The sequence below is a fragment of the Carassius auratus genome, linkage group LG28B, assembly GCF_003368295.1.
Source record: "Carassius auratus strain Wakin linkage group LG28B, ASM336829v1, whole genome shotgun sequence".
Classification (NCBI taxonomy): domain Eukaryota; kingdom Metazoa; phylum Chordata; class Actinopteri; order Cypriniformes; family Cyprinidae; genus Carassius; species Carassius auratus.
Genome location: NC_039293.1, coordinates 2,305,213 through 2,328,765, shown reverse-complemented (window position 1 = coordinate 2,328,765; position 23,553 = coordinate 2,305,213). Strand labels below are relative to the sequence as shown.

The 23,553-nt window shown below is 36.0% G+C and overlaps 1 pseudogene; it reads right to left on the bottom strand.

Annotated features, from left to right (window-relative positions):
* Positions 1-1,684: 1,684 nt before the first annotated feature.
* LOC113067709 (exportin-6-like) lies at positions 1,685-22,767 on the bottom strand (annotated as a pseudogene).
* Between the last annotated feature and the right edge of the window lie 786 nt (positions 22,768-23,553).

Genomic DNA, 23,553 nt, shown 5'->3' with positions numbered 1-23,553 from the left:
ATCATTATTCTATCTGAGCAGGGCAAACTTAAATTAGTTCAATTAAACCAACTTTTGAGTATTACAACTTTCTTTTGAGTTCATGAAACCAACACATTTTCAATTTTTTAAAAAATATTTATATTAACTTATTTCTTTTAATTAAAACCAACATAAATTTAACCAAAACTGGGCTGGGATTTATTTTTCCCAACATGTTACCAAAAGTTAGAATGAAATGCTAAAATTGAGTTGTATAATATCAATCCATACATACACGTATATATTCTCTTTCTCAAAGTTAATGTTTAGTGGGACGTTTAATAGGGTTTAAAGTCTTGCTATGCTAATTCAGAAGAGTTTCTGTTACGATGAGTTACCATCATAGTGATGAATGGAGAACAGATATAGATGGTCACTGGTCAATATTGATTTTTCTCATTCAGCAATCAAAGCTTTTGTATTACCCATTATCACTTCAATGTTAATTGATTTAACCAGTAATGAAACTGAAAGATAATTTGAAGAGAAATGTATGAGAAAAGTTTCAGGTTAAGAGCAGTCACAGTTAATGTGTGTGTGTGTATGTGAGAGAGAGAATAGTGTTTGTTCCTCTCTTGATAACTCTTGATAACTTTTGTGACAAGAAAGCCATTCTGCAATCTTACCTTTCAAAGCATCAATTGGCTTGAACGGCTCCTCACCTCACAACACTTCTCTCTCCTCACACATGCTTCACTGTGGTAGAGATGCATTCATTACTGCATATCTCCTCAGATATTCAAAGACACCGCTCTGGAGCAACACCATGCAATTCATGTTTTACCACAATTCATCACTCCACATTGTAAGATCAATGCCATTTGTCTTGAGCACAGTCTGAAAAGACAAAACAACTCTTAAGGAGAATCAACACCTGAACTCTGGCGGTCTCACAGGATCTTCATTTAAAGACAACACACCCAACTGAGAGACAGAAGTTTCACACCTCACGTATGATGCTCCAGATCCAGATCCCCTCATTTCCATCTGAACACAGCACACCACAGAGATCACCCAAGCAGAGTTCAGAACAATGCAGCTGCTCATGTTTGATGTTGTCTGAAAGGTCTCACTCTCTTAACAATAGAAAAGACCGCCATCAATACTGAAAACAGACGACTCCCAGGTCTTTCACACAGATCACCTCCTGTGGCCTGTGGAAAAGAAATACAGCCCCCACAGAAAAGTTACACAAAGTTATTCACTTGCAACCCCCAAAAGTGATATGCTGAAACCCCTGCAATTATAGCTTATTGAGGGCTAGATAAAAATGCTATTAAAATATTAACATTTTTCATAGTTTTAGCTTAACAGCTGAATACTATTTCAGCTTACTCTGCCTTTTAAGGAGCTCATTTGCTTAATTCCTGCAAATTTCCTCACCGTGTGGAAAAACAAGACCACATACAAGTAACAAAATGAGAAACAAAGAACACATTTCATTATAAAACTTTATTGAAGGTCTGTTCGTCCTGGATCAGGATGGAATGATATGAAAAAGACGTGAGAGTCCATCTCCGTGGAAATAAGGAGAGGGCAATAAAACCAGACAATTTAAAAGAAAGAAAAATCCAGTGCTCTGCGTGGCACCCATTCACTTTAAAACCATTGAGACACTGAAACAGTCTTGAGACGAATTCGTTCATCTCCTCACCACTGCATTTCAAACGCCATCTGTTCACATCAAGAAAATAAGTGTGCTTTTAGTTCCACCTGTCATCTGTCCCGATTTGGGACGAGTTTCTCGACAGCAGCTTTGGCCTCTTGATCATTGGCAAATCTGTAATATCTAACTGAAATGAAAGAAGCTGAGGAACGGCTCTCGGAGCCCGCCGCCGGCCCCTGGAGAAAGGCGAGACATGACCGCCGAAGCAGCGCTCCTGCAGGAGGACGGGCCGTGGTTTGGCTGGGCGGCAGGGGTGATGCGCTGCTATAATTTCAAGGTTCCCGCCGGAAGGCTTCCGTTGCACAGTCTGTAGAAGCGCAGGTCGTTCACGATGCGATACATTCCCTGAGAAAACGATGGCAGGTCCTAAGAGGGGAGGAAGAGACAGGGAGAAGACGTGACTCGCATGTTAAAACATGGACTGAACCCATGACATCATCCCAGCTGAGTGAATGGGTGAATCTGACAACAACTGGCCACAGATTTAAATTATATACATATTCTATATACTGAATGTTAGTTTATATGTATATTTATCTTCAATTTAGGCTGATTTTATTCAAAAACTGTTAAAACAAAGTTTCCTAAAACAGCCTTTCTAGGTGCAAATTTCAACATAAAAAAAAGTCCCTTTTCATTTCTTAGCCCAAACTGTGTAATTAATCTAATGAATTATAAATATAGTTAATTGACACATTGTGTAATTAATTAGATTAAAAAAAAATTATAGCTAGCCCCTAAAATAAATAAAATACACACACAATTACCAACATAATCAGTGTTTGCATATTTTATATTTTTGTATATTTTAGTATCTGTCTAGAAGAAGAAAAAAAAAAAAGTTTAAAACAAGGTTTCCCAAAACTGAATTTTTTTTGGTGCAAATTCTCAATTTTTCCCCCTTTTAATTTTTCTGCATGAAGATATATATCTGAGGTATCAGAGCAATGTCCCAAAAAAAAAAAAAAAATTGTTCCAGCACTTCACATTTGTGAACTCGACACAATTTTTCTCATGTAATTAGTGCTTCAGGTATGAATGTCATGAGTCAGGTTCACTCACCCGCTCTGGCGTGAAGTTTCGGGCAAGTGTTGTTCGTTGGTGGGGGTCGAGGCCTTGGCAGCCATTGAGGAACTCTGGCAGGAAGGAAGAGTAGAATGCTGGGAAATCCACAGCTGCCATGTTGTAGAGCGCCAGCGTGATGTCGTCCTGGAGGAGGTCGTGGCTCTTGTGCAGGAGAACTTGCAGGAGAACGTTTATGAAGTGGAACAGCATGGTGTTCCGGAACAGCTTCTGAAATAACACACAACCACACATCAAAACATAACATCCATCTGAATTAAATAAATGCATTACACCTGCTATAAAACAAAGATATACAAGTTTCATTTCTTATTTATATTAAATATTAGTTACATTTTTACTTGTATTAATTAATTTGTATTTCTAATTTATATTCAATATAAATAAAAAAGTAACCTCAAATTAAATTAAACCTATACTTAATAGAAATTAAATATACATTAAATTTTATTTGTATTAAATGAGTCAAATTTTATATATACAAATTAAAAAAAAAAAATTAATATATAAATAAACATTTAACATTTTAAATAGTTTAGTTTATAATTTTTATTAAATACCAGTGTATTTTTTAATATATATATAAATGAATAATATTTATTTATTTTAAATAGAAGTTTACTTTATTAAATATGAATAACATTTTTATTTATATTGAATGGTTGTTGAATTTTTATTCATATGAAATGAATAATTAAAAATGTTCAAATATAAATACAATTAAAGCTGCGGTAGGGAACTTTTGACGCTCTAGCGGTTAATAAACAGAACTGCTTGCGTCTTGCGGAAGAACATCGTAGCCGGAACTACTTCTCTCTGTTTATGTCTATGAAGAATCACAAAGGTACTGGGTTACTCCGCTGCGGTACCCCTGAAGCAATCTAAAATAGTCCGAATATAAACACTTATTATAGGTGCACCCTAGTGATTCAGGACAAGCTAAAAACACGGTTTGGAAAATGGATTCATGGTGTACTCGCTTATTATGTTCATTTTTCTACATTTTGAACACAAAAAAAGTTACGGACCGCAGCTCTGATTGGTTATTTTTTTACCGGGAGCGATGGAGTTTCTGCAAATGGCAATAGGACCACTGGGAGGAGCCAGAGGAGCTTGATTTTTTTCACAGATTATCTGTCTCATATTCTACTGTCAGGACATAATGACAGGTTTAACAAATACCGGTATGTAAAAAATATTTTTTTTTACAAAAGTTCCCTACAGGACCTTTAAATGGATAATATACATTTTAAATTAAACATTTTTTTATAGTTTTACGTATGAAAGGATTTTTTATTTTATATTATTATATATCTATCAAATAAATAATGAGAAAGAAAGAAAGAAAGAAAGAAAGAAAGAAAGAAAGAAAGAAAGAAAGAAAGAAAGAAAGAAAGAAAGAAAGAAAGAAAGAAAGAAAGAAAGAACGAAAAGTGAGTTGTTACCCTGTGGTACAGCTTGTGTTTGGTGTTCAGGACCTCGAGGTAACTCAAGTTTTGCTTGAAGATGTGAATGTCCGGTTGCAGAAAAGACTGACCAAATGCCTGCAAAATCAAAGATGGCGCTCAGACACAAAAACAGTCCAACACCACACACACACACCAGCTTTTCCAGAGCCGCAACTGACGCTTGAACTGAAACGACATTCTAGGAAACACTGAATGATATCCAGAAACCAAAAACATTGCGTTGTCTGTGCTCCACACACACAGAAATGTTCTTCAGACCGAATGAATCAATCTCTGTATGGAAGTGAATCAGGTCACGGCTGGATGCTTCTAGAAAGCAGACATGTTGATACCTGCATGGCAGTAATGAACTGTGCTTGGTTCTCCATCAGTTCTTCTGCTCCGCTTCTCTGAACGCTGCTCAACACTGAGCTCTTGAAGAAGAACCTCCAGTTCTGATGGAGAATCTGAAAGAGCAGCTCGAACATCTCTGCTTTCACATCTGGACAGGAACGCTGCACAACACAGAGAACAAGATCAGCTGATGACAAAAACCTCCACCTTTTAGATCGCAGAAACCCTTTTTGATTTTAATTAAAACATTTGTATTCTTAAAATGATAACATTGTAAGTGTTTGTACTTAATGTTTAACTGCCCAACAACAAGTAGCATTGGTCTCGTAGATGATCATTCATTAAATGGTTTGCATTCAGGTTTCTACCCTATATATGATAAATATGCTTCAGTAAAAACTAAGTGATTCATTGGTTAAATCAAGTTATCTTGCCACATACTGAATGGAAAAACTCTCAATGGTTTAACATCACATATATGTCATTTTACTGTAAAAGTGAGATTTTTGCAAGTAAAACTTATAATTACCGTATAAAACAGTAATGACACATTTCCAGAAGTCCCAGTGAGACACATTGCATCCAATTATTTTGTGTGAGCTGTTATTAGCATGTTTGTATATTTGTGTTACATAAATTTAAATATCATCTTTTTAGGACATATTATTGTGTTAATATAAATGTATAAACTAATAAATGTTTTGTATTTCATGAAAGTAGTCTGCTATAGTGTTGAAAAATTGTACTGATTTACATTTGCCAATTTACACATCAGCATATTTTGCTCTGTTTGAACCTCTGAATAAAATTGAGATTTTATTATTTTTACTTAAAAGTATGAGCTCCATATGATCACTTTATCAAACTTTAAGAGCTATAAAAGCTGGTGTATCAAATATAATACTAAAAACATGACTTTTTATGATTTTGTCAAGTTCAATAAACCGTTCCATTTTAAAATAAAAAAAATCTGAATTATTTCATATTTAAAACTTCCCATCCCATAATCATAAACTCCTTCTTACAGTGAATCTCCAGCAACCACAGCTGCCTTTTCTTAACAATTAGTTCCTCCGCTAGTGTATCATTAGTGTATTGTGCTGGAAACTCAATCTGAAGCAGTCTGAGGTCTCATACCTCTGCCACGATTGGGTACACCTGATCCAAACAGAGGCTGAGGATGCTGGGGTAACAGAGGTTTGAACGTCTGACCGGGTTCTTGAACCACCACCTGAAACAATAACACACAGATAAACTGTAAAAAAAGACATGTTTAATAAACACAGAAGCGGCTTTTATTCCACTTTACCTGCAGAATCTTGAGGAACTTCTGAACCACTTTGGAGCCAGAGCTGCCCTCCTGTAAGATGCTCACCGCCAGCTGCTCTCTGAGGAACACGGGTTAGATAAGTCTGACATCAATGAACAGCTAAGACTGCTACTGGCTCTCAGTGTCAGCACAAGCTGTGAAGGTCACCTGGTGAACATGCCGAGGAAGGTCTGGATGATCTGCTCGGTGAAGGCCACGCCCATCTGCACACGCAGCGCTTGAAACAGCGTGAGAAAGAAGCTCAGCATCTCATCCGTCACATCTGAGAGAGAGAGAGAGAGACGTCAGAACAGTCAAACTGAACATATGTGATGAAGACAGGAGAAGGCGTATGGTTTAGTGACCTGGCTGCTGGATGAAGAGGGGGAAGAGCGCCAGCGTGACCTGCACAGACTCCTGCAGACTGTGGTAACAGATCTGACGGGATTTAGTGGCCTCTCCTGAAATACTGTCCACCAGATCCCTCAACACACACAGAGTCTGCTGGATCACCGCTTTACCTGACGGACACAGAACAACTTCATTTATCATCATTTTAAAAATTACATCAATACACTCTCTCTCGCTCTTAACCTCTCTCTCTTTTAACTGCCTACGTTTACTTCACTATATTACAATCAAATCTAATCTTGACAAACTGTATATCGTTGGGAAGGTCTAAGACTCCCAAATATATATTTTACCAATGTTTTTTGTAAAAAATTATGTAGGAAAAGAAATAGATTAATTTATGACAAGAGTGCACCCTTAGAAATCAAAATTATAACAGGAGTTTTGATCTTTGCTTAAAAAAAAAAAAAAAAAAAAAAAGACTTCTTCGTTGCCTTTTTCTCTATCACATTTCAGAAATCATCAGAAATTACTTATCAACTGAAAAATTAAAAATCTCAAAATTCATCCTTTAAAACCCATTTTAAAATCAGACATTGCTTTACCATGTAAATGGTACGTCAATATTATGTTACAAAATGTTTTCATTCATGAATTATAAAAATTTAACTTTTGATCGTGCATTATAAAGTCTATGTTCACAAATGTGAGTGACAGTTAAGGGGTAATTAATATATACACACACACACACACACATATACATATACATATACATACATATATATATATATATAAAATTTAATTTTAATATTAGTTTAGCTTTTTTGAAATTTATTCAGCAAGGACATTTTGAATTTATCATAATATTGAATTCTAATTAAATTAATTTCAAATAAATTATTTACTTTAAAAAAAAAATGAAGGAAATAACTAAGTATGCAAGTAAATAAATAAATAAGTGAATTTGGGGTTGGTTATATATTAGTACAATTGTTTCATGTTTTTTAAATAAGTCTCATATGCTCACCAAGTCTATTTCATTTGATGAAAAATATTGTAAAAAGAGTAATATTGTAAAAGTACAATTACAAATTTGAAATATAAGTTTTCAGTTTTAATATATTGTAAAGTGTAATTTATTCCTGTGATCGAAGCTGTATTTTCAGCATCATTACTCCAGTCTTGAGTGTCACATGATCCTTCAGAAATCATTCTAAGATGCTGATTTGTTGCTCAAGAAGCATTTCTTCTTATTGTTATTATCAATGTCGAAAACATTTGTGCTGCTTCAAATTTTTCTGAAGTCTGTGATCATTTATTTTTCAGCACTCTTCGATGGAGAGAAAGTTCAAAAGAACAGCATTTATTCGAAATGATCAATTTAAATGCATACTTGCTGAATTAAAGAATTTCTTTTAAAAATATCTTCTAATCATCAGTTGCTCTTACTGTTGGGGTGATGGCTGGGTGGGCGGGGCAGGAGGCGGTACTGCTGCGTCAGACTGCTGAGGAGCCGCGTGTGATTGGCTGAGCGGCTCTGCCACTGTTGCTCCGCCTCCGGGAGGCTGGGCCACGGCAGCAGCAGCATGTTAGACAGAGCTCGACACACGAGGACGTGAGCCTGAGACAGAAACAACACACATTACATCACAAACAAATACAGACAGAGCCAAGTACGAACTCTGCCACGCTGTCCTGATTTCCAAAACCCTACCTCCTGAGGTAATCTGTGGTTATGATTCTCCGTGATCAGGTTGAAGATGTTCTGCGCCGCCGGCAGTGACACCAGGAACACCGGCCGCACGGTGGTGGCCATCGAGACCAGGAGATGGCATGCAGACAACAGCAGTTTCTCTGGGACCTGCGGCACACACAGATCAGGCAGATTAGCATCTCCCCAGAGTCAAAGAATGAGGAAAAACTGGTTACACACAATAAATCTTGTGAAACTGTAAACCTTAGCACACAGAGCCATGTTTTTATTTACAAGACAACCCACCAACTAAAGACATTAGTACTAAAAATGTTAAGACTTAATGACAATGAATTATGACAGTTTTTACTTTATAGTGTTTATATTGTAATATTTGATCTCCCTTTTCTGTTTGAAAGGGGAGCTGGTAGTAACAAACCATACTCATTTCAAAATAAGAGTCTCTGTGCATTTTTAGGTTGTTAAGATGTACAATTCCTGCATTAAATGCATTTTTTTTCCAGGACATTTTTCTGTTATTTTGGTTAAGAAATACAGTAAAACAGCAATACTGTGAAGTTATTACAATTTAAAATAGCTTTGTTTTAAGATGAAAATTTAAAATGATCAAAGCTGAATAGTCAGCATTACTCCAGTCTTCAGTGTCACATGATCCGTCAGAAATCGTTCTTATATACTGATTTGATGCTCAACAAACTTGTCTTATTATCAGTGTAATCACAGTTGTAGTTGGAAACGAAAAAAAAAAAAAAAAAAAAAGTAGAATAGCCTTTGGTTTGAAACAGAGTTAATATTGTATCCCGCTCATCTATCCCAATAAGCAGCTGGAGATAGTAAAGCATGGCCATTTCAAAATAAGAGTATTTTAAGCTTGTTTAAAATTAAAAGTCCATCATGCAGAGGAAAACTCAAGCGATGGATGCAGTATCTGTACGGACTAAATTTGTTGAAATTATTTTTTCACGTAAAATAAAATAAGTTATATGTACAAAATACGATATTATCAGATTTGAGATACATGACAATTCAAATTATATCACCTTCATAAACAATAAAAACAAAGGCACTTTCATTTTTACTAGTATTGACACAATGTTTACTGCCTTCACTTTATCAGCAAAATCAAACACTGATCGACCTTTAATTCATTTGTAACGGTACATTTGTACCAATTACAATATGCATGAGTATATATTGAACCAAACATGTTTTGAGTGTTTAAAACTTGCAATTACTATGTCCTACTTTAAATGAGCCCTGACTCACCTTGGAATTGATGAGGGGGGTCGTGGCGGCCATGCTCGACCTGATGAGGTCTACAAACTGCGTTTGATCTTGCTGTCGCTGCACCTCGCCGCAAAACTGAGCCAGCCAATGAGAATACGCCTGCAGAGCAGCCAATGACTGCGCATGGCTGCAAAACACAGACGGGTATTAAGCATGATAATAAAACAATCCACCTTCATGTTAACTGATGGTAAATAACACTGAACAGAGTTTATGAGTACTTACACGTCTATAAGGTCCGGTTTGAGCACTGAAGGAACAGCCATTTCTACATCGTACAGGCTGATCTGAGAACCGTAACACGACACTTCCACCAATCTGAGCGGAAAAACACTTCATTCAGACAGCTGGTAACATCTGACCAAACAGCACTCACCTCATAATTCAAGCTATTATTACTATTCTGTCTTTAAGAATTCCTAAATGTTTACCGTGATCTTGATCTAAAAATGTAAAGTTGCACAATACTTTGATACCCTGTGTTGGCCAAAACAAGGAAATACTTTCAAACTGTGAAAGTCAAACTAAAACTTCTGTTTTTCTTTAATTCAAATGGGCATTTGAACAGCATACGAAGCAAAAATTTATTCTTGCCAAGTTTAAACAGTATTATTAAAGTTTTGATACAATGGAACAAAGTCATACAAATGTCCTTATAAAAAAAATTAAATCAATAAAAAAATAGGTATTACAAAAGTCTTAACACTCACTTTAAGGGGATTTAACTTTTGGAAATAGAAAAACAAGGATCGCAGTATGGCCTAATGTGATTATTAAACTTCAAAAGGCAATGATTTATCTGTTAGACTGTTGCACTTTCTACAAGCCAGTAACTAGTCAGTGATGCCTGCCTCAGAAAACTCTACTAATATTCTAATTTGACGTGTAAATGGCATAATACATGAGAAAACACAGGACAATGAACATACACATAAAGAGGGAGTGTTGTTGTTGTTTAGAGGAATTGGGATTCAGGAACTGACCTCTGCACGATGGCGAGAGCGTCGTTAAAGCGAGTGGAGAAAACGTCCCCTGTGAAGAACTCGGCCAGACGTCCCACAGCCTGCAGGAGAGAGCTCAGGTCTCTGAGAGCGCAGTGCAGCTTTCTGCAGTCGGCCTCCGCTGTGAGGTTCAGCCTGCGACCTACAGACACACAGAGAGAGAGGTGAGAAACCACTCAATAACAGCAGCTCACTAGCCACATGAAAACAGAAACGCCACTAATAACCATCAGAGCCAACTTTACAAGACCAGATACTAGAGATGGAATGACAGCATCTTGCAAGGAATTTTTCACTAAACTTTGGGCAATGCAGCCAGGGATTGCCTTGTCTATGACCCATATATACAATCCAGCCTTACAATCTGGCCAAAACGATGTCTCTTTTATTGGAACAGCATTTGCATTTGGACACCTAAAAGCATTGCCTGGTTGTGAAGCTCTAAAGGATTAAAAAAAAAAAAAAAAAAAAAAATATCTACAAACTGGGTCAGATTGTAACAATAAAGAGAAACTCACTTGTTCCTGATCTCACGATAAACTGCTGCAGCTCAAGATAGATTTCCAGATCCTCCTGGAGCACCGGAAACTAAACACACACACACACACACACACACACACACACACATATTATATTAATATATTTACATTCATCAGGCATGAGATCAGCTAGAGAGGGAGGAAAAAAACAAAAACGGAAATTCGGACCAAGCCCAAAGCCACACCCACAAGTCACAACCAAACACTCATTATTAAAAATAAATATTTTAGTACATTAAATCATTTATTGTAAAAGTACATACTGTTCTGTAAAAAATAAAAACAGCATTTAATAATCATGACAACAATATAATAATATATTATAAAAAAGTACTATAATATATTAAAGTATATAGAATTGTTATGATTATTAAAGTACCTGCCAAAAGTTTGGAAACATTACAATTATTAATGATTTTGAAATAACTATCTTCTGCTCATCAAGGCTGAATTTATTTGATAAACATGTTAATTTTAATATAATATAATATAATATAATATAATTTTAAATTATAAAATGTACATAATGTTATTCCTGTGATGCAAAGCATAATTTCCTTCATCACTACTCCAGTTTTCAGTGTCACATGAGAAATCATTACAATTTATTTGACTCTAAAGAAATATTTCTGATTATTATCAATGTTGAAAACAATTTTGCTGCTTCATATTTTGCGTGGAACTGATGATGCACTTTACTTAAGGATTTTTTGATAAATATAAAGTTTAACATTTATTTGCATTTATCAAAAATAATAATTAAATTTGTTAATGCATTTATTAAATAGAAATAATTTTAAATGTCTTCACTCACTTTGTCACGTTCATGCATGATGAATAAAATTAATTACCCTTTTTTTTTATCTTATACAAATGTTTGTGTGGTATCATTGCTTCCACAAAAATATTAAGCAGCAAAACATTGATAATAATGAGAAATGTATCTTCTTGCGCATTTAACCAGCATATTAGAATCATTTCTGAAGGATTGTGTGACACTGAAACTTCTTTGTAAACAACAGCAGATTTATAAACGTTTCGAATGATGATTGTTGTGTTCCCAAATGCTAATAAAATAAAGCGGTTCAAACCAATCGCAGCTAGCACTAATAGCGAATCGAAACTAAACAGCTCTGTAACAGCAGACATGTAGCGCGTAAGAATACAGCCTATTATATAATTACATCACAACCATTGGGAATGTTATGACAACACTAAGCAATCTCAAATTCTCACTGCTATTCATATAAATTAAGCGGGTCGAGTAACACGTTTCAGCGACAATTCTACTCGCATTTGGCACTTTGTGCTAAATGACTACATGTAAATCATGATCTTCATTATTGTTTTGGGTTTTTAAATCAGATTGGCTTTCATATTAAGCATCTATTATACTTGGCCATGAAGAGTGAACGGTTTTCAGTACAAAGGGAGCGAGGATGTAAACACTCAACCACTCACAAACACCTACCAGAACTGAAAAGGTCTGGGACGGCAGCAGCTCCATCACCCTGGCAACCACCTCCAGACTCTGACGCAGGTATCGCTGCCATTCCGTCTGTTGCTATAGAAACAGAATTAGAATTCTAAGAATTCAGCAGAACAGAACTGATGCTTCTGTGTATGTGTTTGATTGATCCTTACATCATCATCAAGCGTCTCGTCATCGAGTTCTTCCAGCTCACTCTGGTTTAACCTGAACTGGATCCGGTTAAGAACTTCCCGCAGCAGCAGCACTAGAGCATCTTTATACCTGGTCACACACACACAGATTACTGCTGTGTTTTAAAACAACCTAAACTCAATTCCTGGGCTCACAAACAGTCCACGGAAATGCACCTGTTAATGACACTGTCACTGTCAGCCAATCGGCTTCTGATCTTGGTGGTCAGGTAGTCCAGGAATATACTCCAGATGTCCAGACATGCCAGATAACCCTCATGATTCGGCTACAACAAATTAAACGCATGTTTTACTGAAGAGCTGCACAAAAGAGGAACGGTTAAAACATTTATTGCTGAGTCATTCTTTTTAACTGAGTCACAAATTTCGTTTTTATTTAGAAATAAAAGCCCATATTGTACCATAATAGTAGCCATACGAGTTAAACACTCTTGTTTAAAGGGAGCGGGTCTCCTTTAAGGCTTCAATGTACACACCCACTGCTATGATTGAGTAATGTCAAAACCTTTACGACAATCAATCAATGACAGCTCCAATGATTATAAACTGAGTGATCCTTGTTCGCTTTCGGTTTATAAACAGAGTTTATATAACTAATGATTTTCATGCTACTAGGACACACAGTTGATTGTTCAGTCACTAGATTGATTTACTGATACATAAACATCAATAAATGAGTTTGCATAATTAAGACTTACTATAAAGGAGTCCTTATACGGCAAAAAGTTTCTATAAAAGTCTGTTCGAAAAGCCTGCATCAAATTGCGATTGGTTTTCCAAAGAATCTACTGATAATGTACAAACTACTGAATCATTTTGCTTTGCTAGCTAAAATAAAAAAAGTTTTTTTTAAATATTTTATTTCAGTTAAAACACAAGTAACATTTTTTTAGGATTTTAGTTTTAATTAACTATATTAATCCTGCCATGGACTATACTGCATGTAAACTTAAAATGAATAAATTATGTGAAACGGCTTATTGAAAACAGTACTAAATATACATGTGGCAGTATTTTGTAATATATCATCACATTAATGCACAATATTGTTATCACAGGCACTTTAAAATACCATGAATAATTAATAATTACTAATTTTTAAGATTTTTTTTCTCACCAACTAGATAAAATGCACAACAAGGCTGTATACTGCATCAAAGAGGCACGCGCACTCAGAGGTAAACAAGCCCAACATGGAGGAGAAGTGCATGGCAGAACAAGTGAAGGAGACACGCTCAATGAAAATGCACATTCACTCTCTGACAGCAGATGGCGCTAAAGCAACAGCAGAAATGCTGCATTCACCCTGGTAACCGGTTTTTAATTATTTTAACAGCCACCACTCCCCACAAAACTTTCAACATTTAAAATGTAACATTCAAAAGTTTAACTAAAGAAAATAAAGCTGAACTTAATATTTAATGAACCCAAGCTAACATGAACTAACAGTTGTATTTGCCAACAAAGAGTAAAGTAACTAAGGTTAACTAAAGAGACCTAATCGTAAAGTGTTACTTCTAGTTCTGTTTTTTTTTTATTTTATACATTTTGGGGTTATATTGAACTGCACTTTTTTTTTAAACTAAATTTCTATTTTGTGGTAAATACCCAGATAAAAACTGTAACAATGATCACAACATGAACATTTGATATGTCACATGCCTTCTAAAACATAAAACAATGTGATTTTCATGATCCTTCTAATTTTGTAATTAAAATCTTGCATATTCTGCAAGAGGCAAGTAAACTTGTGAGCACAACGTATGTCATGGAAAATTTAGGTTTCTCAATTCATGGCACCTTCAATAATAGTCACTATAACACACTTCTTGTGGTTTGCATACTGACAAAGCCACTGAGACGGAGAAAAGAAGAAAAAAAAAAACACCTTCAAGTCCAGACACCTTCAACAAACATTCAACTATGACCGGAAAACATAAAAATACACCAGGTGCTTTCACTAGTTTGAAAACAAAAAAAAGAACGGTGATAGAGTTAAAATTAGAGGAACAGGGAAGGTTTGAGTAAACAAAGTCCAGCAAAAGGAAGTATCATTAGACATTAATATGGTAAGTTAGAGTCGGTGCTTCCTGGAACAATAAGTGAAGGTGTTTTACCTGGTTAAAGGTGTATTTGAAGAGCAAAGCTAGAAATTCCACTAGAGGAAACTGCGCGTTAGATTCGATCCTCCGCAGATGAACACTAACAAACAGCCTGAGGAAATCTGTGAACTTTTCCACATAGCTGAGAGGGACAGACAGGCAGAAAGGGTTAAAAAGCAGCAGCACCAATGAGTTAAATGTTTAAAGCCTACGCACCAATTCCTTACCTTTCGTCTAATTCTTGCAATCTGCTTTTGATCGTGTGCGTGTTGGTGTGCGAGTGCGTGTTTGTGAGTTTTTGCAGCAGGTAGAAAGTCTGTTGAAACATGCGGAGCAGAAACTCCTCAAAGTCCACCGGGACGCAGTTTTTGCACATTAACTCGTTAATACAGTTCATGGCCATGACGCCCAGTCTGGCTCGTTCGGCGTGGCCCACCATCTGACCAGTCCTGCAGTGTCCCCCGCCATTGGCTGGGAGGCCCCCGGGGGCGGAGTCTCCATTGGAAGTGGGCAGAGGTTTCGTTTTGATTGGCTGTTGGCATCCGAAGCGAGCGAAATGAAAAATGGAAGCGAGGAGGGATGGAGTGATTGAAGAGGAGAGAGGGATCCAGCTAAAGAGATGAGCCAAGCATTCCAGTGCTAGAAGACACAGAGCTCCACTTTCAGCTTCCAGAACCATCGGTGTGCTGTCGCCCGCCAAAATGCCTACAGAACATAACAATAAATAACACAACAATCATTTACTAGTAGCTTTCAACTAGCAACTAGCACACCGTTCTGTGATTTTCAGTATTGGTTGACAACCCATATGGCTTATAATTTTCTATATGTACTCAAAGTTCACTAGTTGAGTGAACTTAATATAATAAAATAAATATAATAAATAATCAAATTCTGTTATGTGAACATGAATATATATTTATAATTTCTATATTCAACGTTATTCACTCATTGACTAACTGATAATGATTATATGATTCAGAACTATATTAGCTAGGGTTGAATTAATTTATGAAATTATTTTCAACAACTCAGTGGTTTTGTCATTTTACGGAAATTATCATAAATTTTTTATTAACTCTAATTTAATTGTTAATAATAATTGTATTATTCATTATTTATTAGTATTTTTTTATTTATACATGTACAACTTTCAGAATTTTCTTTTTTAAAAGATTTTTTACACAATAAAACAAATTATTCAAAGAATTACTATTAAATACAGGATTAGCTAAAGGAATAAAGAAAAATACAAAAGTTTATAAAAAAATAATAATAATAATAAATAAATAAAATTTAAAAAAGCAATAGCCTTCAAAGCACTTGCAAACAATCAGGCTTTTCCCCCAAACATTATTTCAACCAATTTGTTGTTGCAGACCCATTATCAACCCCCGACCACATTATATTCTAGTTATCAGCCTGTAAATAACCGATATTAGCGCTCGTTGGTACCACTGATGTAGACCATGTCTTTCAAAACAGACAAGTCTTGAAAGCAGAAGCTCACCTGACTCTCTAGATGTGGGGGATGGAGGGGGAGTGGTGACTGTAACACTGTGTTTGTCCCATACCGTCTCCAAAATCCCTGCAAGGAAAAGAGTTGTTTAAAATGAAACTGCAAGCCCAATTAGATCACACACACATTTTTGAGTGCTTAAGGACTAGTAACATCCACAAGAACGAGTTCTGAGCATCTCACCAGTCAAAAGATTCAGTACGGTGGGGATCTGATCCAGAAGGAGTTTCTTCAGCTCCTCTTTACGAGCGACGCTCAAGTCTTCCCTGGGACAGACCAGCTCTTCTGAGGTCATCTTGAGCAGAACTAAACCCAGCGGCGCTAGAGACGGCGACTGCACTAACTACAACAGAAAACCACAACGATGGAGTCAGATCACTTTAATAATATGATTTAATAATGACACACAATTAGGAATAAGATGTACCTGTAAGGTGTTGCTGAAGAAGTCATGGTAGAACATCGGCCAGTCCTGGCGTCCGATGTCCACGATGACTTTGCACAGCTTGTTTCTGATGAAGAAAGGCAGCAGTGCATGCTGGGAAAGCAGAAGCTTGGGCAAACAGCTACGAAGTTCTGCTTTGTCTCCACTGGCTACACCAACCCACATCTTGTTCACAAGATTCTGCACAGAAGGACCGACACATTTATTGCCATGTGTCATGTCACGTTGAACCATAAAAAAATAAATAAATGCATAAAATAAAATTAAACCTATTTTTTGTAACACATTAAGATTTAAGTTTTCATTGCATAGTGATATTTTAATGTCAATCCCCCTTAAAATTCCCTAAAAATACCCTTAAAACTAATATTATTGCACAGTTATAGCAAAAACTATCAAATATAAAAACAATTCATATTTCAATTTAGTATTTAGTACAGATAATTTAAATACAGCCGTTTTTGCAATACCGCAATAAAAATTTAGGATAAATATGCTCACTGTTCATTAAAAAAAGTAAATAAAAAAAAACTCCCAAAGGCCAAATTTTGTGGCAAGATTTTTTTCCTCTCTTTCATTACTTTTATTCAGCTGTACTTTTGAACTTCATATTAAATCAAAGAATCCAAAAAAAAGTATCACCCTGGGTAAGCATAAGAAACTTTAAAAAACATTTTGTTGTGGTTTACATTTTAAACGGTACAGTATTTGAATGGTGTCGTGTGAATTAATGTTCTTTGCAGTCATGAAATTAATCTACAGAAAATAATGAACTGGTTAACCTTTAACTTTACCTCAAACACGGTAAGACTGTACATCATGACGTATTCATTTCTGCTGTTGGAGAGGAAGTAGAGGCAGTGCCTCCATGAACCAGGCTGCCCCGCAAAACTGTTCAGCAGCTCTTCTGCAGTAAACAACAAAAACATAATTAGGAGAAAAAAAAAATAATTCTAACTGATACAAACAGAATTGTTGAAATTAGAGAGCGACCGATATTATTGTTGTTGTTTTTGACAGCCGATACCGATATCTTGGAAAGCAGGGGGGTCAGTAGCCGATATAAAGCCAATTTAAGTTTGTTTTTCATTAATATTTAAGAAATTTGAAATCATTTGACAATGGATTAAAAAATAAATGTTTAAAATAAACATACTTCTACTTTAGATGACAATTTTTTTTTCCAATGAATAAATATTTAATTGGATTCAGCTAATGCTGGGTACACACCAAAAGATTTTTACATCTTATATGATTTTCGAAATGTGATAGACCACAAACATGAGGATAAAAACTCCTAGATTTACTGGTTTGCTCCTATAGTGTGAGGAGATTCTCAACCAGAGTCTCGTCTGTGAACACAGGAAATATCGCAAAATCTCGGGAGACTTCAGAAAAAGCATGGTGGACGATATGCAGGAAGAAACTGCAATGATAGTGTTTGGAATGATTTTATACATGACACGTTGTATAAACATTCATGCTGTTGCCACAAATCAACAAGCTGATCCTCCATCTCTGCTGTCCACATCAATTTCAAGATTTGTTTAAATGATTTAAATGCGTATTTGCTTAATGCTGTTGGCAAACGAGAAAGAATTATAATGTTTGCCTGTTACTAATAATATAAAAGCAATAATTTTAATACTTTCTGTATACATTGAATCCTTTGTTTAACCGTTCCGTCTGATTATAAGACAGACTTCCATCCGTATTAGACAGAACTGTTAATGACTAGGGGTGCACGATAAATATCGGCCAATAATTAATGTGCATCTTGTCAGTAAAGCGGGTTCTCTAATCAGCACAAGCTGCGCAAATTCAAGCTGATAATGAACGTGGATTTGCACAGCTTGTCAGTTAAGAACATCTCTGTGTAGTAAACGCTGCTCTATGTGAAATCGAATTTAATGCTGATTAGAGAACCGGCTTTACTGACGAGATGCACATTAATTATTGGCCGATATTTATAGTGGACCCCTATTAACGTAGACTGTGAACAAGAGGGAGAATATGAGCTGTGTGCGCTCAGGCACTTCCTTTCTCAGCGCCGTCAAAATAAAACATTGGCCAAGCAGAAACACTTATCACCAATGCCGATATTTGAAAAATGCCAAATATAGGCCTTGGCAATATATCGCTCGACCACTAGTTGAAATCATTAAAATGTTTACTTGTGTGTAGCATTTGACGCCAAACAAACCGAAACTCTGGTTACCACAAGCAATACAATAAAAAGGGAGATTACAAGTTAATTTCACAGACACGTAAGAAACAACTTCTGTAAAGTATAGATGAAGGCTGTTCCCACAACTGAAGTTCTTCGCTTCTAAATTCATGACAAGCCACTGATGGTTTGTGTACAAAGGTTTTGCATATTTGCATGAAAAGAAAACATTGGTTTGTTGCACACCTCTACTGTACATAGAGGAGTAGTTCAAACAGTAACAAAAAACGTAAACTCTTGTGACATAGGAACTGAAAAACCATGCACATATGGTTTTGGCTGAAAACATGGTGTGAAATATGGTTGAAATACCATACAGAGGGTTTGTAACGAGGACACAAGAACAGCTGACTTACACTCAAACAGCTTCTGTAAAAATCTCTTTCACACTTCATATTTCGCAAAGAAATGTACTTTTAAATAAATTTTCTAGTGCATTATGGACTAAATGTATAATTATGGAGTCAAGTCTAAAGCTAAAATTGATGTACATCAAGCCATATTTGGGTGAACTGTTACTTTATTACAAACGTATTATTGGTTTTCTCTTAAAGTAAAATGACAATAGCATTGCACACATCGACATCAACTCTGGGTATTGGAAACTAAAGGTTTCTGATGCAATCTTTGACTTATGCAGGGTCTGATATATAAGCCGTTTACGTCCTGATGAAGCAGCGCTTGACTAATTACACAGTTTCACTTTCTCCAAATAGATCACTGCGGAGAAGTGTATATTGATCATATGTTGAGCTACAACACTTATTAGACACATTCCTCACCTTAAAGGGGCCGCATGATCATTGATTTTTATTTGAGGTTCTCTCATAAGTTTTAAAGGCATCGATGCACCAAAACATCCATACTTTATTTTTTTTATCAGTGTTTTCCATTGCATTTAGCAATTTTTTCCCTAAAGCAACATGCATTAAAGAACATAGGCAAATTTGTCACAGAACCAACAATAATATTTTGCAGTCTGTCTATAATCCTTAATTAGACAGGCCATATTTGTGCTGCTGTTTCTTTAAGAGTGTTATGTAAACTCCAGGGCTTCTGCAGGTCTTATGATTAATGAAGTAAATGTAGGACATCTTAAGACCAATGTAAAAAAGATTTAACACTTCTAAGTTTGAAAATACTACTTCAAAAAAAAAAAAAAAGCTTAAGGCTTGAATACCTCTGCTTCCAACCACTAGAATATGTGAATCATCTTTTACTGTACCATCTGATCAAACTGCAAAAACGTGATGTTCTTGCTCAGTATTCCTGTCTTGTTTTCCAAAAGTCTAAAGAGTCTCAAATCAAGATACATTTACATGACAAGTTACACAGGAAGTCTTGCCCTAGAAGTAACCGATCAAAATGAGTTCATGAAATCAATGTAATTCAAAGATAAAATAATTTTGCATTCCCAAATGACAGATGCTCATTCTTGTTTGAAACATAAACTCACTTTTTATATATATTTTTTTAATTTCTCAGAAAACAAAACTTTGCATCTTTAATTTGCATTTCATGTTATTGTATTTTGATTTAAAGATGTTTAGATATCTGTATTAAAAAAAAACACTTAGGTATTTTGGCAGTGTAGGCAACATTTAATGCCAAGACTTTCTGCACCAATTTACGACCTTTTTAAAAACTATACACCCTGCAAAATCCCTGAAACACCGTTTTTTGCAGTTTTTGCAGAGAAGTAGGTGCTACACACGAAGAGCAGCTTTAACAGACCTTACTACATTACATTACACTCATTTAACAGTATGAACACTACTTCTGTTAGCACACTGCTCCTGACAATTTGCTTAATACCGAACAGGCATCTATTAAGTGAATAAAGGGCGATTTTGTGCATCAAGACATTTTTTGAAAGAAGAGAAAACCGAACGTGTCATGATATGAGACAGACATAACAAGCAGTGGCTTATTCAGATTATAACGACACAAAGGATGACTCTGCAAATCAGGGCATGAAAACTGTGTGAAGGCCAGTGCAGGGCATATGCTCACCAATCTCTCTCTTGCGGTCATTGGTGGTGCAGCTGTGGAAAAACTCTGTCATAAGACTCTCCAGGCCCCGTAAGGAGCCCTCCTCTGACGCCTGCAGCACAGAGAGACACAGATGAGAGAGGGAAGGAGAGAATGAGGACATATGACAAGATAAGGCATTTCAATCTGAACTTTTAATGCAGCCACACAGTGCAGCAAACATCGCATTTACAAAATGCAAATCCAGTATACAGAGCCAGAGATACTCAAATCTGTGAATCTATACAGAGAATCCAATTTTGGACTAACAATATATCCCTCAAATGTTTTCACAACTGAATTAAGCTGCCAGCATGCTTTTGAGTAGTTACTGTTATTGGATTGTTTTACAGTTTGCTTGCTTAACAATGACGACAACAGTATAATTAATAGTAATGTATTTGGTTTGGGGAAATGTTAATAGCTCATCATTTACTTATAAAGGGATAGTGTAAATATATATATTTTTTTACCCTAATTTCATTCCAAACCTGTAAGAGCTTCTTCTGTGGGACACAAATATTTATTTTTGTTTATGTCTCAGTGTTTCGTTATTTTGTTCAATGGTTTTTTGTTTGTTGTTGTTGTTAAAAATAGACAAAAAAAAAAAAAAATCAGCTGACAAATTTTTAAATAATATCTTTGTTGTGTGTGTTCTACTTAAAGTCATATATGCTAAGAACAATATGAGGCTGATAAATTATTTTTTAATTAATTGTAAAGTTATTTAACTCTTAAAGACTTCAAAAATTTATTAACCCTTAAAGTCTGTGCAATGCATCATGTTGCCTTTATCCTTTCCATTTTTTTTATTAACCCTTAAAGTCTACGCATAGTGCATCATGTTTCCTTCTTTTGACAGTTCCCTTTTCTTCAGTGCACGCTCGCCTTCAAAATAAACACAAAAAGCCACGAGTGTTCAGAGAAAAGAGTAAAAAGTCTGTAAGATGAATACAGGAAGCGGGCTGATGATGATGGTGATGATGCTCAGGGCTCTGAATTCTTTGTATGAGTCACGACATGTCGCCTGTTGCTTCACACAGCGAGTGTGACGTCCCAGCAGCAGAAGAATGCCTCTGATTTCCTCATAGTATTCAGACTGTCAAGAACTGAACAGGACTCCGTTACACACACATGCAGAAGCAGCTCTGCTTTATGTGTGTGAATATCACCTGAGACCCTTCCAGACTCTATGACAGAATAACTTGAATTTGATCTACGACAGCTACCTGTCAGTCATGAAACATAATTTCACAGTAATAAACACTTAAACGAAAGTCTTTTGACGTGCTTACATTAAAATAATGCTTCTAGAATAATGAAATATGAACATTTACAGGCAAATAATAAGCACTGACCCTTCAAAAAGCGTTGCAATTTTTAAGCATTGGTGCATATATATATATATATATATATATATATATATATATATATATATATATATATATATATATATAAAAATCACGTATTTGCAAAAGGAAAAAAAATCTATATATATATATATAAAGGGTAAAATAGACTCCGAGTGTGTTCAATATATGCATGCATTAATTCTGACTCACCATGCCCGGGCTCTGAGCTTTTCTGCGGCTATAATAATATGAGAAGGATCTGGTTCTGCTCGCTCATGCTTCCTCTGGGGCCTTTAAGTTTCACCTGGAAGCACCGACACCCCGCATCACTGTCCCGTACACAGCCCGTGGACCCCGGGACACTTGTTATTATTGTGTTGATCTAGCGAGAGTCTAGAGAGAGCGAGACTGGAACTGACGCTGGCCGGATACGCGGCGACAAACCGCACAAAACTACTGCGAAACACAGAGAAGAGCGACACAACAGCGGCGTTAGAAATGTGTCGGGACTCTGTTGTTTACGTCTCGGGCGGCGGCAGCGCTGTGTGGGACCCGGTGCTTTATTTTGATCCCTCAGGAGACTGACAGAGCCACTCCTTTGGGTTGATGGGGTCGCTCTTTCCGTGCAGGCCTCTCGTAGCTTCCTCTCCTCTGCCCATTAAACGAGCGGAAGTGACATCTTCCTCATACTAGTGGAAATGAGCGCGCGTAGAAAGGACATCAGCGTGGAGGAATGGTTACTTCAGTGGGCGGGGCTTAGAGAGGAGCGGGTGCCTCTGATTGGTCAGGAGTGAACGTTCTAAATCAGGGCTGTCAAACTCAGTTCCTGGATGACAAGAGCCCTACAGAGTTTAGATTTATCCCTAATTAAGAACACCTGATCCAACTAATCAAGTCATTCAGGCTTATTTGAAAACTGCATAGTATGTGTACTGGAACAGGGCTCTAAATCCCTCCAGCAACTGACTTTGACACCCCTGGTCTAAATAGTAAATAAATAAATAGTCTCTTTTTTAATGAAGGAGTTTTTCAAACAACACTATATGCATTATTTTTATTAGGAAACTTCCTTGTGCAAGAAGAAGAAGAATAAACATCTTTTACACTAGCTTGCGCTATTATTTTTCTAATGTCTATTTTATTTTTATTTTTTATGTAACTGAAAAAAAATCCATGCTGCGTGCACTGTGTTAATCTAACTGAGACTTGTTTATAGCACTTGCATATCATTGCTCTTTTGTTGATTTTGATTGCTTCCATTGTCCCCTTGCTATAAAAGCGTCTGCTAAATGACTAAATCTAAAGGTAATGTAAGCAAACCTAATGTCTTACATTTTATGACTTTAAATTATACATAAATGTTTTGGAACAAGGTTTAAAAAACAATGAAAAATTTCATAATATTGGCACTTTTTTTTCGT